The sequence below is a fragment of the Protopterus annectens genome, chromosome 9.part0, assembly GCF_019279795.1.
Source record: "Protopterus annectens isolate FY-2018-M chromosome 9.part0, PAN1.0, whole genome shotgun sequence".
In the NCBI taxonomy this organism is placed as follows: domain Eukaryota; kingdom Metazoa; phylum Chordata; order Ceratodontiformes; family Protopteridae; genus Protopterus; species Protopterus annectens.
Genome location: NC_056743.1, coordinates 959,858,212 through 959,876,443, shown reverse-complemented (window position 1 = coordinate 959,876,443; position 18,232 = coordinate 959,858,212). Strand labels below are relative to the sequence as shown.

At 37.0% G+C, this 18,232-nt stretch overlaps 1 protein-coding gene across 6 annotated transcripts in view; it reads left to right on the top strand.

The window, feature by feature from the left end:
* Positions 1–18,232, top strand: part of GKAP1 (G kinase anchoring protein 1) — a 2,226,639-nt gene that overhangs the window by 316,662 nt on the left and 1,891,745 nt on the right. Inside the window, exon 1 of one of the 6 annotated variants that reach the window (XM_044083701.1) lies at positions 3,120–3,342. The exons of 1 other annotated variant lie outside the window; for it this stretch is intronic. The gene's annotated coding sequence lies outside the window, so the exon portion shown is untranslated. 4 more of the 6 variants (XM_044083700.1, XM_044083706.1, XM_044083702.1 and 1 more) reach the window with 4 other exon arrangements.

The window sequence follows — 18,232 nt, the reverse complement described above, 5'->3', positions numbered from 1 at the left end:
ATAGTAGATAACCTCTCTCAACTAGGCATCAATCCATATGTTACCAGATGGGTAGCAAACTGGCTCAATGATAGAACTCACCTAATCAAAGTAGGGGAAGCCACCTCAAGCAATAGACCCGTAATGAGCGGCGTACCCCAGGGATCGGTCTTGGGACCTCTGTTATTTGGGATATACTTATCTGAGGTGCAGGCCAAAACCAGTGGGCTATGGCTGACCAAGTTTGCAGATGACAGCAAGCTGGGCGCAGTCATCAATTCCTCAAGTGATGTGGACATCCTCCAAGAGGGTCTCACCCAAACAAATGACTGGTGCGAGAAATATGGCCTTAAGCTGAATGCCAAAAAATGCATCATCATCCCCTTTGGGGAGAGTGACGTCCCCACATATTATCACATTAATAACATCCTAAGTACACAATCAGTAGTGAGGGATTTGGGCACCCAGGTTAATAGCAACCTGACTTTTGACCACCATGTTGCTTCTGTTGTACAGAAAGCTTTCTACATGGCCCACCTCATAAGTAAGGGTATTTCATCCAGGGACAAAGAGGTCATAACATTCCTGTATTCTTCCCTTATATGGCCAATTATTGAGTACAACACCCCCCCGTTCAGCATTTACCTCACAAAGCACATGCAGCAGCTAGAGAGACCACAGAGGTTCCTCACCAGGAGAATCCAGGGCCTCAAACATCTACCCTACACAGATAGGCTAAAAGCCCTGCCCCTCTACTCAATTACATACAGACTCCTCAGACCCCGCCTTGATGAGACTGCTACATATCCACAAGTCAAGCTCCACTCGAGCCACCCATACACACGACCTCAACCTGGTCTGTGATATAAATAGGACTTGTTGGCGGGACAGATTTGTGTCCTAGAGACTTTCCCATCTGTGGAATAGACTCCCTCTCCACATCAAGCAGAGTACCTCATTATCCCATTTTAAGCGCAACTGAGATAACTGGATGGGAAACAGAAAACACACCCCTGGGATTCCACCTGTGTCCCTGTTGGAAAGGAGCTTTGGGTGCTTACTTGTATAAACATGGGCTAAACTCTTGGCTAGGCTTATATGGGCCCTCAGGGCCAATAGCCTAGTAACCCCTTATGATTCTATGATCCTAAGAATAAAGCCTCAAGATGCAGAAAGTACTGGTTTATTACATAAACAGTGTTGGGAGACTGCCTACTTAAATTTCCAGATCAGTCTCCTAGAACAAAGGAAAATAGCACCACATATATACCTTTTCTTATTGATTTCATGCATGCAGAACTTTGAAGTTACAATATTTTCATGAATCAGTATATTTAAAAATGTCCTCATCCCTCATGATTCTCTTTTAGAACTTCATGTGAACACTTTGCAAATATGCATTTTAAAACATAGACCACCTGGTCTAAAATTTATTATTTTTTAACTTTGTAACATTCAGTACCAGTAGACACTATCTTACAGACATCCTTACAACGACTCATCCCGCAGCCTGAGAAGGCCAGAGAGTACTGTTAATTATTCTGATTTCTGCAGATACTTGGCACAACCAAGCATAACACAGTGTGACATCCCTTAATTCCTTCAGCACTTAATTTGCCTTCAGTTTTCTCAGTCCACTATAATTGGCTAATAGAGAGAATGCAGTTGTAAGGCACTTGAAATGTAAGGCTACTACTTATTTTATTTTTTTATTCTTATTTTATAGTTTGTTTACCAGGATAGTCCATTGGGCCGAAGGAGCCCATTTTCAATGGAGTCCTGCTGAGAAAGGCTCCAGCGAGGTTAAACAAGTGATAAATTAAACAAACACACCAACAAAATGTTACAAAGTATATAAAATTTGTAATATACAATGAAATAAGAAATGAACTAACAGAAGAAATAATAGTATAAAATGCTTTTTCAGGGCAATCAAAGGTACTATTTATATGTATGTATATATATATATATATATATATATATATATATATATATTTACATAGTCTAAACGAAAAATATCTCTTGCATAATCATGCATCTGGATTTCAGATTTTCTTTGACGTAAATGTATCATAAGCATTTTATTTGACTCACTTGTGAAGAAACTGCACGTTAATATGTATTTAGTGAAGAATAATCATGAAACATAATATTTTTCTGTAACACTTCCCTGAGCTCATATGATTTACACTGAGGGTCTTTCCTACCACTATGGCAACCTAATAGGGTTGCCACCTTTTCAAATGCCCAAAGTGGGACAATTGTGGTACAAACATCAGAATTTGCAGGCCAAACCATACCCTCCGCCAGTACAAAGAACAGAACTTCACTTTTTCCTAAACCGAAGCTTATTCTTGTAGCATTTTAGTTGCTTATTCTGTTTCTTATAACATTTAGGTGTTTCAGATACAGAATAACTGCTTTATGCAACTATTACATAAAATACAGGAAATCATTTTTCCCTAAAATCTCAGGGCATTTGTCATTTTTACAATTTTTTTGCAGGACACAACTGCCCAAAGAAGGACTGTCCCTCACAAAGTGGGACAGGTGGTAACCCTACAACCTAATGGCCGGTGATAGCTAGTGATTTTGGAATTCTAGTCCATAGCACAACTTAGAAGTTTACAAGTACCATGGAAACTGTTTTGTAAAGATAATACCTGGTTATCGGACTACTTTAGGTCTTACAAAACGTGAAAATACCAGAATGACAACTTCCCATAATCTAATCATCAGCACCGTTTGCAATAAAATCATAACAGCACTGGCCTTTAAGCATTATAGAAGAGGGTGAGAAAGAGGAGCAACTTCTTAGTTTTCAACATAGAAACTACATACTAAATCATTATGTAGTTAACAGTGCCGCATTTTTATATAGGCTTAATTTATAAACAGGTCTGACTTTATGAGGCACATTATAGTAAACGTAGTATGTGCAAGCTTAGATTTTGACAACAAAATCATATCGCTATGCGTAAATCATAACATTATATATATATATATATATATATATATATATATATATCTACACGTGTTTTCCCAAAAAGTAACCAATTTTCAAGACCCTCTCCAACCTCTTCGGCATTACTGTAGACCCTTAGTAGGAGGATCTGTTTAACGTTGACATTCCAGGGGCGTTGCAAAGGAAAAAGAGGAGGGGCGTCAGCCTGTTTGGAAGTGAAATATCTTTAGCCACTGTGCTAAACAGGGAAGGTGTAGAGTTGAGGGGCTGAAAGAGGTTGGAGAGCTCGAGGATTGACGAGGCCTGTGTGTATTACTTTGATTATCGAGGTGTCTTGTGAAGGATCTGTTTCGAGAAAAAAACTTAATTAAAATACGATCCGGGACACACTGTGTGAGGTGAGACCCCAGCAAAGCAAGCAATTAATAGCATGCGTAATGCTAGTAAAGATGTTCTGAAGTATCTTTGCTCAGTCAATATCGCACGTATACGCTGGGTAAGCATTGTTAAGTAGGTGATCCAAAGTTAACACTCTTCAGTTAAAGCAGTCTGGTTGCTTAGCGTTTTGTAAACAGATCAAATAGCTTATACAGACAGAAAAAGGAACGGGTGTTGTATTAACTTTTAAAGTAGAGCTCGATCCAGATTTCTGATTTTTGTAAGAGTCTTAAAGACGCTGTGTACCAAGCTATCTGTTTATAGCTGAACGTCTATTCCTAGGCAGGACAGCTCTTTATGACTGTAAAAACATGAATAGAAACCGTACAGCCTCTGGATGAGTTATTGTACAGTTCAATAACCGGTGATATTGGGTTCGAGTAGAATGGCTTTACATTATTACAGCCTCTGGATGAGTTATTGTGGCGTTCAATAACCGGTGATATTGGGTTCGTGTAGAATGGCTTTACATTATTTTATGTTTAAAGTCAATTCATTACAGCTTAATATTCATTTTACCTAAAATCGGAAGCGCTTATATCTTTTTAAATATCGTGCTTTTATTTAATTGCGATGGTGGGGGGTAGAACTTGTGTAAAAAAGTAAATGTATTATGTGACTCGTATTTTATTTCAGGTAGAGCCCCTCTGTATCCACTTGTTTGACTCTACAATATATGTGCGTTATGGAAACGGGGCTTAAATGCCCCACCACCAAAATGATAATTGTAACTCGGGCAGATTCTGTTTTCTTTGCTCACAGTTGTTTTTACTAGTAGCAGCTGTTGCGGTGGTAGATGTCACCCAGTACCGTCGCAGTTAAATGACCTCTATGTCGAATTAAGTGTCCCCTCAACACATACATCCCGTGCCTGTTACAGGATTTTCGTCTCTTGTTGAGACGTTTCTTATCTCGCAGGGCCAGTTAGTGCTGCTTAAGAGTTAATTTTTAGTGTCTTGTATTTGATTTCAATTCACATGCGTTGTAAATGTTCCAGTAACAGTTTTAATTAAGTGGGTTGGTGATGGACTGGTGGTCATACATATCCTTTCGCTTGTACTTGGGGACGCTTGTTGACACCATCGTTCAGTAGTAAGACAACTGTGACACCAATGCACTTACATGATACCGGCAATCATTCATATAGTAACTGAAGTTTGGAAGTAGGCGAATCAGAGTAACACTGGCAGGTGTTTTTTTTTTTCAGAACAGACGGTCTGTCACATAAGTTGTTTTTCTTATCAGAATTTTGCGTAAATATTTTTTCAAACCATTTCAACACTGTTGTACATGTAATGAATATTTATATGTACAACAGTGTTGTATATGGAATGGATATTTACGAGTCCTGTTATATAATTAAATAATTGCTATTGTACAAGGTGTTAGTTTTAAAAGTCACCCACAGAACAGAATAGAGGCAAGGGTGTGGTGTAAGTGATTGACAGCACTGCCCAAACACAAAGTCATTTTAACACGGAGGGGTCAGGTGTGGTCGGTCACCTAGAAGATGCGCGGTGCAGCTGCTGATCCAGGAGTATTAAAGCATCTGATTCTAGCTACCGAAGATTAGTACATTAGAAAAAGTAAAATAAGCGTAGCAGTAATGAAAGCGTGTTAGCAGTGCTACAGAACGTGTACAGAATATTAATCCTAAATTGTCTTTTTATATTTGTTCAGATAACAGAAATAATTATTTTCGTGTCGCTGAGCACTTCTGTAAGTAAAGTACTTATGAGATGGCAAGTCAGTACAATTACTAAGATCGTGCGCGTATTTTTATTACCGGAATATTTATATATGTTCCTTTGGTAGTATCTGTTACTGTTGGCACTCATTTTTGCACTACGTCCTGTGACAGATAATTGTTTTAATACATTTTGTGCATAGTTGTCTCATTTTGCTGAGAGACTGCAGTGCTTGTTGTAAGGTAGTCTAGTGCAATACCTCTCAACCTCTTAGCCCAAGAAATATGGACAAAGCTTGAAATAATGAGGGGGCAAAGGTCCACAAATAGGGGCAGATTAGAAAACCACAAGTTTTATGAGGAACAGACCTAAATTTTGAGGCATAAATCTGGATAGTTGAGAGGCATGTCTAGTGCCCCTGTAACTCTTCTCACTACTGGCTTGTGACTCTGGAGAACAGAAGGATATGGGTTCTATTTCCACTCCAGGTAACTGAATTATTTTTTAAACTGCTGACGCTGCAGTGTAGCATTAGGGGAGCTGCACTCCTGAGTCTTTCAGATGAGACATTAAACTGAGGTCACAGCTGCTTGAGTTGGGGGTGCTCTGGTGGATATAAAAGATCCCACAACACCTATTGTAAAGAGAAGGAGTAGCTTCCCAATGCCCTCACCCAGTTTCCCCAAGTAGTATAAATATCAACTTGGACCCCCCCCCCCAGAAAGAGGTAATTAGCCTAATGGAACTAACCAGTTCAACAAAGGATAAATCTGGAGAGACTGGTGCTCTCTAACCTCATTGTCCTCTTTCTGTTTTCTGGAGTATGCTTGGAAATTGATTGTGTATGAAGGGTTATTTAGGTTTTACTTATGCAGTACCTATAATTTTTTTTTTTTTTTTTTAGTTAAATTAGTTTTTATAGAAGGAAAGCATATGAATGTCATGCAGTTCAAGTTACACAAGTGCATCAGTGACATCAAGGCAAGTCACCCTGGTCATGTCACTGGTACCTTCTTAGGTGTATTTGGAGATAGTTTTACAACAGCACATGTGATGGATTGGCAATGTTCATTTTCTTCATTTTTGGTGAGTATGTGGCTGCATGTGAGCATTTACACTCAGGTAATGAAATGTACATTGAACAGACCATAGGGACACACATACTTAATTTTGCCATGCTTTACAGCTTTTAGGGTTGTGTTGCAGACCAGCAGTAGCTGGAAGAGGAGCTAACAGTAGTTGTGTTGAATGTAATGTATGTGCCACAGTGTCTCTGTCTAGGATTTGAGTAGAAGGCATTTCATTTCCATTTTATTTTATTTGAATTTGTTTACTGGGGTAGAGTACTGATCACAAATGACCAAGCTAAGTGAAGAGGTCAGTGAAGAGCTTTATGAACCCAGTCTGCACTGGATTGAGACCAGCAATGATCCAGAGGATCTTCTTGGCAAAATACACTCCATTTATTTTCAGCACTTTTGTTACAGCACTTGTTAATATGGTTGGTTGGTTGGCTGTATATTGTAAATCAGTTGCCTTGTCATGTGTAGGTGTTCAGTGCAAAGCAATCAAGTCCCATGTGGTTTATGCTCTTTTAATTGCTTTGTAGAAAACAAATGAACTACACTACCTTTGACTACCAGTTTCGTGATGCATTTTGTGTTGAATAGTTTTTATTCATTAATTTTATTTATTTTTTGGTTGTTTTGAGGGGGTGAGGGGTATTGTTACATCTGTTTATTTAGCACAAGTAGGTTTTACACGTGTTATTCAGTCTGTTAGCAGAATGTTTTTAAGTTGTCAAGTGTATTATATTGTTGATACTTAATCCTGTGTTTGGAAGAGTTTTCCAGCAGCTTTCATCTGGAGGTAGGTCATCATGCCAGAAAAGTTCTTGACTTTATCTTGAAACATATGAAAAGCTGAAAATGATTTTTTTTTCTTTGATTGCCCGAGTCGCTTTTGCTTTTGTTTTTTCTTTGATTGCCCGAGTCACTTGTTAAGCTGAAAATGACGTTTTTTTTTCTTTGATTGCCCAAGTCACTTTTTCTTTGTTTTTTTTCTTTGATTGCCCGAGTCGCTTGTTAAATCGGTTTATGTAACATCATGTATGTTGTGTATATATGCTTGTTTGTGTATATTAAAAACAAAAAAAGACCTTATCTTTCTGGGTACAAAAACTATCCCCTTTTCTCTCACACTCCACCAAATCTGCAATATGGAAAGGAATCCTACTCTCTCAACTCGAACTTAGCTTCCCTCTTATATCAACAGCCTCTTCTTAAAAGTCCACCACTGTTCAAACACTAGAAATAAAATATGTAAATGTATTACATGCTCCCCAAGAAATGAACACCACTGTATAACACTAAAAAGGCAAATTGGCTTCCATTTAGCAAACAGCAGACCTGCTCCTGGGATCACAGCTGTTTAAACTCCTGCATGAATAAGACATATGCTCACATAAAACTTGGGCCTTAAAACATATCCCACATTCCAGGGTACATATCTGACTATGCATTCTCATTTCTCAGGCCCAAACTGCAGGAGTCCCTCCCACATGAAATTAAAGACTCATCCTGTTATTCCGAGTTCTATTTTCTAGAAAATTACATTCACATAGTCAAGCAAAATGTACCTGTTACCCCTCAGGTCATGTCACTTGTCTTCTTTAACTTTTCTCTACACTAACTTGGCCACTACGATCCTTTTGGTCCTTTTCACATCTCTAATTTATTCTACTCTGATTTTTCAAATATTTTTAAACTTTTGTACACATTGTAAATCTATTATATTGAATTTACTATGTATCCAAAGCACTAATCTATCACTGTCTTGTTTTACTGTCACTTGTGTGTAGTTGTACTCTTGCATTTTTTTATATCTAGTTAGTTTTTGACCCTGGGCTGATATAGAAATTGGTCAGAAATGATCAGTGTTGTACCCTGGCAAACAAATTCAAAAAAGTATAATTTTCCTGTCCTTTTAATAGCGGAAAAGGTTTGCTGCGCACTACTGGCATTTTTAAGGCTATAATTTAACAGTTTGTTTTCAAAGTAAACAAAAGCATGCAACTGTTTGTATACATCAGAATAGTGGGATTTGATATTGTAGAGGTCTGGCTGCAGGAATTTGTAACACTTGGAACACAGGTGTGGGATTGTTTTGACCACTTTCCCAGGTTGCTGAATCCTCATTATAATACAGTGCTGTCTCTCCTCTCTTTCCTGTTCATTCTGCCAGAAAAAGAAAGTGTCCCCTTGCCACTTGAGGGTATTTTCTTTTGGTAATCTTTTTTTTTTTTTTTGTTTGTTTTACCTTCTATGTACTTTTTGCAATAGTTCTGTCTGTGCTTCTATTACATCTTTGATTAGTCCCTTGTTTCCAAGTGTCTTGTAAGCCATTCCTGAGGAAGGTCTTTCCTGACTAGAATTAATTGAAGTTGATTAAAATTATTCCATAATCCCTTCCTCCCTTAATCTCTAGTACATTTTGGGTAGTATCAAACCTCCCTTTCATGTGCTGTTACAGTCTTGTTATTTGACTTCACAGAGACTATTCTGTCATGTAACTTAGCTTAGATTTGCCTATTTCGTCTTTAGAAAAGTCTGACTCAAATACCTTCAGACTTCCATTTAGTACATGCTTTTAACCTAAGGATTTAACTTCAGACAGATCATTTTCCAATAGTCTGTTTAACTGTCTTGTTAAACAGTCCAGTGTTTAATTACTGGGGGCTGCAGAAAAGCTCATGTTTCTGCCAGAAGCAGTAAGCTAGGACTATTATGAGGGCTTCTTCCATCTGGTGATTACATGCCCCTTTGGATCACTAGCATCATGGTTTTATTTTTGATATTGGAAGTATAAATGTGTTTCTTGGTTTAAGTAGTTTGAGACCCATATAGAATAGGATATGTAGTGTTAACCAGTTGCAAATCCTTCTGTGTTTTCAATGCTTATTTTGTGATGTTTGTGTTGACCATGTCCTTTGCCTTGTTGGTATTACAGAGTGCTTGTTTATTTTTTTCCTCACAATTCCTTGTGACTTCCTTTCCCACTGACTTTTTGTGGCATCTAATTGCTTACTGTCAGGCAGTAGGCCCTGATTTCTGCCTTCCCCAGTGTTGGCCCTGCTGTTTTATTGTCTCAAAACATTTGTCAGTTTCTAGATTTGTTGGTCCATCACTACCTGCCATTTCCAACATCTGTTGATTTGCAGGGTTATTTTCTCCACTGACTAAAGTTTTCTGCTTCTTACCATGTAGCAGATTCTGCTCTGTCTACCCTTTCTGATGTTTTGTGAGTGAGTTCAGTGGTCAGTGGGTGACTGTAATCTTATGTGACCACCCTCCCTGTTGATGTGTTTGTTTAGTTATTTGCATTTGTTGACCCGAAGAGTAAACTTCTTAACAGAGGTGTGGGGTAAAAGATCCACAGAAAATACATTTGTAGTGTAGTAGAACATAATGTTTGTATACAGGTAACACAGAAAAAGTTTACAGTACAGCATTAATAATGTATATGGTTATTGTAACAACAATTTCCCCCATTTAGTCATGTCTCAAAAGTTCTCCCTTCCTGTTAAATGCGAACAAAATAAGCTCATGATCTTTACTCATGCAAAACTTGTCAGTGCAAAAAAAAACAGCTTCAATCATGCTGGGAAATACTTTAATTGAAATAGTCACCCAAACAAAATTGCTTGGAGGTCATCCTTGATAAGCAACTGAATTTTGATCTTTACATACAGCAAGCGATGAAAGGGAAAAAAAAATACACCAACAACTAGAGCTGCTGTTTCAAAATAAATACTTCCTGATAAACAAAAAAGTATATAGCTTCAGCATTTCTCCTATCATCATTTCTGTACACTGCCATTATGTTCACAGACCAACAGCATTCTCTAATGAATAAAATTGAACAATGCTGTTACAGCATAGATAAGTTTGCTGGCATCCATATAGCTAAATCTCACCACTGTTTAGCCTTGGGATAGCTCCAGTGGCCTGAACTGCCAAACTACCTCTCTATAATCCAGTTGCTGATACTCCGTAACATCATTTATAAACCATCAGAACTGCCTAGCCTTACTAAACATTGTAAGACCTTAATGTCCAAACGCACCTCTTCATTAAATTGACAGACTTCTACTCACTGTAACTAACACCCAGAACTCTGCAGGCAAGACTCTTTATTCTAATCATGTGCATCAGTGATCTGAAATTCCATTCCCATGACCATTATACAACAAAACAACTTGCGTAACTTCAAAGCTGTTTTAAATCAACACTTCTTTAACTCATGGTTATGTTGTTTTACATCTCCTTGTAATCCCTTCCACCGTTCTGTGTTGCAACTAACCTTTACTATTCTGTGCTTGTATATGCCCTAATTGCATCTTTGCATCTGTTTGCAACAAGCCACTGATTAGTCTTCTTTTCCTTCCTATACACTCTCTTTTCCTTCCTATACACTCTCTTGCATCATATCCCATCAAGCTGTAACACCTTTTCCTCCTATGCACTAAGTCCTTCAGGGTCCTGAAATCAGTTTTCTGCTTCCAAGCTGCAGTTAACTGCACTTGAGTCAGTATTGTACTCTTTCTTTTTCCTTTGTTATCTTGGCAAGAGTGACTTGCATATATTGATTTTTTCTTGTGCTTAACATGTTTGCAAATAACATAACTTGTGTGTCATGCTGTGTTGACTTTTTTGTAAATTGCATTTTTTGTATTCAGAAAATTGATATCCCCATCATCTTGTACCATCATCATCGTGTCTACAGCCATCAACCCCTTTTTCCCATTTACTACTGGGGTCTGAGTGTTTGGTCAGCTGTCACTATCTCTTGCTTCAGTGCCTCTTCTACCTTCTTCGACTGTGATGCATGAAGCTGTTAACCTGTTCCACTATTTTCCCTTCTATATCAATCCCCAGCTTTTCCTGATTTTTTTGCCCATTTGCTGCTACCACAACTGTCTTAGTTGTATTCAGCGTCATCCCATGTGCCTTCAATTTTGCATTCCTTTCTGCTATCATTTTCCTGTTATACCCAGATGTATTAATTTTAATACTCATACTTGTAACACTTTTATTTCACAGTACTTGTAACTCTGCGTTATGTTTTCTTAATTGTCATGTTTTATTTGCATACTTCTATTAACTGAATTCTTTTATTCACTGTATTTTACTCTGAGTCACATTTTATAATCTTCATACTTATTTCTGTGGTACTTTCCTCCATTGGCCTCTGCTGAAGCTACAGTTTCCTGTTTGGACTTTCTAGTAAACAAAGGCAAATAGTGACATCCTGTTCTAAGAATGGAAGAAAAAAGATGGTGAGGACTCTTATCAAAAGCAAAACTTGAAACTCATAGCTATGTGCTGTTGTATAAGAAAGTGATTAGCAGTCAGTGAAGTATCTAAATCTTTTTGTTCTGCTCACAGAAGCTTAAAAATATACTGCAGTGCTGTCCTACAAGGGTCAAGATGGGGCCCAAAAAACCCATCTGATAGTTACAGGAAGGAAGTTTGCAGCCTCAAGTATTGTACTGAAATTAAGTTTGCACCTATTATGATTTTTATGAAATGATACATATTAGGGTATATCTTATGAGGCTTACAGAAATGCAAAGTTTAAGTTAGCAGAAAAGATTGTTAATATTAATGGAGTGTTAGAACTGTCACTGAATAAGGAACTTTATCTGCAAATTCTGGATTGGGCAGTTGTAAGTAATTATACAGTAAAGGGCCATTTGTATTCCAAAATGTGCATGCTGATTGGAGAACTCAATCGGCTGCTTGTTGTAAATTGAGTATTGCTGATATAAATGAGTCCTGGCATTTCTATGGTATTGGCCTTAGGAAATGTTGTTGATGTAGTTACGATCTCTACAAGTAAACAGCTACACATCTTTTCAGCCTATAAAAAATAAACTATTTTTCTAACTTTAAACCAGGGTATAGTATTTGTTTAAAACTAGACCACACTGAGAGTAAATAAGCTGTAAGGAAACACCCTAGCAGCGTTTCTTCAGTATCGGCATTATTACTGTTAAATTTTTGTATGCCGATACTGAAGAAATGTAGATAACTTTCATTAAGTTGCAACCCGCTTTGAAAGCAGTGCACCTTATCTTTTTTTGACATCTTCAGCATTTTGTATTCAAGAACATGCACACTAATTGGGCAGACCAATCGGCATTCCAATTGTAAATGATTCAGTGTCTGTTCTGGCGCTCTCAAAATGTATATAAGGCTGGTATGAACCAATATGAACAAAAGTTTCTCATTTTAACAATTGACTTATCGCTGTCCGGTTCGATTCTCAGCTAGAGCGTCTTCTGCGTGGAGACATGCGTGAATGGGCGTACCTTCGTTGAAGGTTGTGCATCAGGGCTGGTAACTCTGCACGTAAAAATCAACTGCCAATCATTAGCAGACCGGAGTTCCGCTGTGGCGACCCCTAACCGGGAAAAGCCGAAAGACGGAACAACAACTTATCTTTTGGTGTCCACTAATGCACTAGGGTACAATATAGATTAGCCTTGAAAGAGGTGGTAGACAGTTCCATCTGCTTTGCCAAGAATGGCCTGCAACTTTCCCCACCAAAACTTCCATATATTAACTTTATCCTTGCCCACCTTGATAGTGCACTTTTTTGGACAGTCTTTAAAATCTTCCAACAGTCTTTAAAATCTTCCAACATAACTAAACAGAATCTGGATAACATTATTGTATTTCTGTTGAATGCTAAAAACCGTTAAAAAATCCACTCCCTTTAAGCACTCCTTTTCCTGGAAAACATCAGTAAATGTATTATCACAGAGACCTAGTACAAGATCATCGAAAGCACTCCATCAATGCATGGTTTCACTGCATACCACATTAGACAAAGGCTCTAAAAGTGGTGTTTCCATGTTCCTAGGAACTTAATTTCCAGGCAAGTTAGATAATGAAGTAGAACTCCTCCCATGTCCAGCTTTCTATTAAGAAAAGCCCTTATCGAATCAAAGTTAACTGTGGGCCCCCCTCGGCCCATACCTCCTATCTTACTAGTATAGAGTCCATATGTGTTAAACCAAATACCATTTTTGTGAGTCTTCAACTACCCTTCTATAAACTAGGAGACTTGCTTATCCTCAAACACATGTATGCCCCAAACTTTCTGGACTTCATCATACAAACTCCCTGAATCAGTTAGTCCTCATCTCAACCAGAGGTGACACATTCCTGGATTTTGGTTCTGACATCCTTCCTGGTCAAGTCAGACCGCAAGCCTGAAGCATCTTCCAGATGTTGGTATTCATAGATTATGCAAAGGCTAGATTCAGAAGGCCTTTCCATCTTGATGACCTCACTCTTTATGTGGAGTCTGTCACTGCCAAATTCTGTGCACATGTAAATAAATCTATCAACTAAGAAGTAAATACACCAAATTCAAAAATAAGCCCCTGTGATGGAACCTAAATATAAACAGGCTCTATAATAAAAAAGAAGAAAATTAATTATTTAATTGCACACAAAATAATCTAACTCTCAAGATGCCAAAAATATTCTTACTAAACGAGGAACTCTGGACCCTGATCAAATCAGCCATTGTCAGATAGTAAAAATAGCCACCCAGATGAAGGATAACCACAAAGCCTTTTTGTGTCATGGTAAAAGCAGTGCCCAAAAATAGGGAAAAAAGTTGTTGAAATAGCAAATCAGAACTTACATGTATTATCAGCACAAAAAATCAGGGCTGTCAAAAAAAAAAATGACTGCCTCTTCTTTTGGCTGTCATGCCGAGTCTTGTCCTACACAGGTATTGGTCATAGTAAGCACTTTGGTTTTAATCTGAAATAGTTGCTAGTCTCTTCATGTTCTAACTGGTCCATTTGGATCAGGAAACCGGACGGGGCAGTTGTAGTTGACCACAATACATATGTATTTAACATTTATGGTGTTTTATTTAAAATGATTCATCATACATTTCCAAGTCTAAGAAATGTATTAATATTGCATATCAAAAAAATAAATAAATAAATAAATAAATAAATATCCAAGGAAGGAAGAACGTGGATGCAAGCCAAAATAGCGTAACAAAATTTAATCACCGCTTTCGTCCAGAGACTTCTTCAGAATACAAGTAACAAACACATGAATTACTACTTATATAGTCCATGGTTAATTGATTAATTACTGACAATAATCCAATAAAAGTAAAAGGCGAACAATACTTATTCGTTAAAAAATACTTTAGAAACAGTCTTGTCAATATCTAATTTAGCATCCCTTAAAAAACATTTAATATTAATAGTTTCGTTGAGCCCTGGATGCTTGTCAGACTTCAGTCTGATCTGCCATAGGGTTTCCCTTTGCTCAACGAAATTTTTAAAATCACCACCCCTCAAGTCACTTTTACAAACTTCTATTACTGAAAATACAGTTTTTTAACACTAAAAACAAATTTCAACACTGGTCAAGTTTCAACTATTTGTAGATTTTTGGATATTTTGTTAAACCACAATTATTTTTTATTTGATGGTACTTACTACCGGCAAGTTAGGGGGGTGGCTATGGGTTCTCCAGCCGCACCCTCATATGCCAACTTACTGATGTCCTGGTGGGAATTTGATTGTTTAAAGTTATTGGAAAACCAATATCAAATTTAGTTTTATCACCGTTTTGTAGACGATTTAATATTCATCATTAGAGGTGACGGAAACACAGTCAAACAATTTCTAATTGATGTCAATCACACGTCGAATCTCTTGAAATTCACATTAGGTAGCACTGGTCCAGTTATTAATTTCTTGGACGTTCTTTTTTGGTGGGACAACACCGAGTCTAGATTTCATAGCAAAATCTTTAGGAAAAACACTTTCACCAATAGTTATTTACATTTTCAAAGTGGGCATCCTACTCATATTCTCAGAAATATACCCAAGGGCCAATTTATAAGAGCTTGCCGAATGACGTCTAACGACAAAGATTTATATGATGAATTAACTTTTATTTCTAATATGTTTTTAGACAGGGGATACGACAAACTTCTTTTGGAAAATACCATCAGAGAAGTTTTAGACAAAAGACAGACTTTATATCCGGCACGGTTGAACATCAACACTTCAATTGATAACATTTCTACTAACTCAGATTCGACTAAATCAAAAATAAAAACAAGGGGAATGCCAGTTTGTTCCCTAGATATGACTAGTGATAGTCTTAGGATAAGACGCCTAATTGAAAGAAATTGGCGAATAATTCTGGGTAATCTTGATGTTAGTAAAGTCATAGGTGAGAAACCTTTTTTCACCTTCAGAAATAGTTTTAACATCAAGAAATCTTTAGAACGTAATAATAATAATCCTGCCATCAATGCAGTCAACACCAAGAGTAAGAAAGGCATGTTTCAATGTCTAAATTGTAACATGTGCAGGTATATTTCAACAGGGCCATTTATTACCATTGAAACCTTTGATCAAACTTTTGAAGTTCCAGAACATGTTAATTGTAATACCGCAGGAGTTATTTATGTTAGTTCCTGTATCTCATGTCCGGCTTTTTATGTCGGTATGACGACCAGAAGTTTGAAAACAAGAATTCGTGAACATTTGTATAGTATCAAAGTTCACGACGAGAATAACGCCTTATTTAAGCATTCATTGGTCTGTCACAATTTTAAGAAATTTGTATTTTCTGTAATAGAAGTTTGTAAAAGTGACTTGAGGGGTGGTGATTTTAAAAATTTCGTTGAGCAAAGGGAAACCCTATGGCAGATCAGACTGAAGTCTGACAAGCATCCAGGGCTCAACGAAACTATTAATATTAAATGTTTTTTAAGGGATGCTAAATTAGATATTGACAAGACTGTTTCTAAAGTATTTTTTAACGAATAAGTATTGTTCGCCTTTTACTTTTATTGGATTATTGTCAGTAATTAATCAATTAACCATGGACTATATAAGTAGTAATTCATGTGTTTGTTACTTGTATTCTGAAGAAGTCTCTGGACGAAAGCGGTGATTAAATTTTGTTACGCTATTTTGGCTTGCATCCACGTTCTTCCTTCCTTGGATATTTATTTTTTGTTCTACTTATCGGATTTATTGTTTACTAATATTGCATATCACTGGATTGATTTATGGCTTGAAAATTTACTGTCTGGGGGGGTTTACAGACAAAAGTTTGAGTTTTTTTGTGGTTAAAGTTCCTATAACCCCAGCAGTGTTTGGTATTCTGAAAATTTACAAGGGCTTGTCATACCCACCATGTAGGCTAATTTTCTCTTTACATGGTCTAGAACTGAAGGATTGGCCGCTTGAATTGATGTTTCGTAATGCCAGTCATCTTTTAAGAGATACGTGGCATTTTAAAGAATGTTTGACAGGTGTAAATATTTATGAACACACCCTAATGGTGACACCTGATAAAATATTTTTTTTTTTTAGTATCCCTCATGGTCTTGCTTGGTTTCATAAAACCATTGTGATGAGCACATCTTTTGACAATCCGGAGATTTGTTTGCTTCATGAAGCAATGGAAATTGTTTTAAGTAAAAAAGTTTATTTTTTGAGAGAATACTTAGACCAGAAAATTCTACTAATGTCCTTAGTAAACCTGCACAACAATGCACCAGTTTCAAAAAACTTCATATTTTTTTGTATTGGAACAAGTTTCTTATCCAGCATGAGGTGGAAACTTTGAAGGCATGATCTGAATACAGGGAGCTGTTGTGGCAAACTATAAAACAGTTTTTGGTTGGTGCCTGTTTTATTTAGTGTGTACATTTAAATGCATAGTCACTCAATTTCTTGGTTGCATAGCCTAGATTACATGATTTAGCATGGCTATCTGAGGGATTGTATAATGTGTGTTTGTATTCTGAAGAAGTCTCCAATAAAAGTGAGATAAAAAGTGCTCAGTTTCATGGAAAGATATTTGGTCTGCTTTCTTTTTGTTTTTGCCTGTAGTTAGAGACTTGGGGATCTTCCACCATGGAGTGATATAGTGTGCAGCTGTCTAGAGTGATGTTGAATGAATGGGTGTGGAGTGATAGCTGAGGGCCTGTGATCATCACACTTAGTGGCAAATAACACCTCGGAAAAAAATTATTGCGCCAACATCCTTTAACCCTTGTACTAGTGAAGAATTGGTATACCTTCAAACTAGTAACAGCAATGCTGTTAGACTGGGTGGTATGTTGTATTTTAGGGTAGAGAAAGGAAAATAGTCATGAAACTGAAATTTTTTTAAGGGTTAAGGCAATAAATTGGGTCTGAAACTCTACAGTCTCATTCATCAGATTGAAATACTTTAGAAGATCTGAGAAATTCACATCAGTTCCCATGATAAAGAAGGGAGGCAGTTATTGAGGCACTACCTCACACTTTGTTACTGAGAAAAGCCCTATCCCAGTCATCTCCTTTTATATCATTGGAGAAATCCTGACACAAGTCATTTATGCATTTTGACCATCATGAAAGACAATAGATGTGATTTTCATCGCCATATCCAGCAAAAGTGTGGAAAAGAATATCAAGGTATGTACATAGGTTTTCTTTTTTTTGTGTGTGTGTAAAGTTCCTTTACTGTAGTACTTCTTTATATCAATAAAAGTTGCAACATGTGTAGTCCAGTTATTCAGTAGCCACTATGTATTTAATACTAATGAAGTGTGATGAAGACAAGTACATTATCATTTTAATATTTACATGTTTTTGCATATCTTCGATACTGTTGTTATTCTAATATACATCTGTCTTCTATAGGGCACTCCCCAGACATACTTCAAGCTTTGGTGCTACATATTGATCAGTCAGTGCCCAGTTTTTGTACTTAAGTTTCAATAAATCCATTGATCCAGTCTGTAAGCTTTACACTTACTCTCCTGGACAGTGGAAATTATCATTTGTACTCAATTTGGTAGTCCAAGTAGTGCATCAGAATTTTAACCTTTTACAGTTTGATAATCTATTAGCATTATTTTCTTTTTGTTTGAGCAGTTCAATTCTCAGTAGTGTAAATAAACATTTTATGTGATGAAGTACATCTCTGTCAAAACATTAAATTACATTGTACTCCCTACCCACTCGCGTTACCTGGCAAACTAACATGAACATGCATACATTGTTATCCACTGAAAACAGTGAAGCCAAATAACCATCTGATGTTGT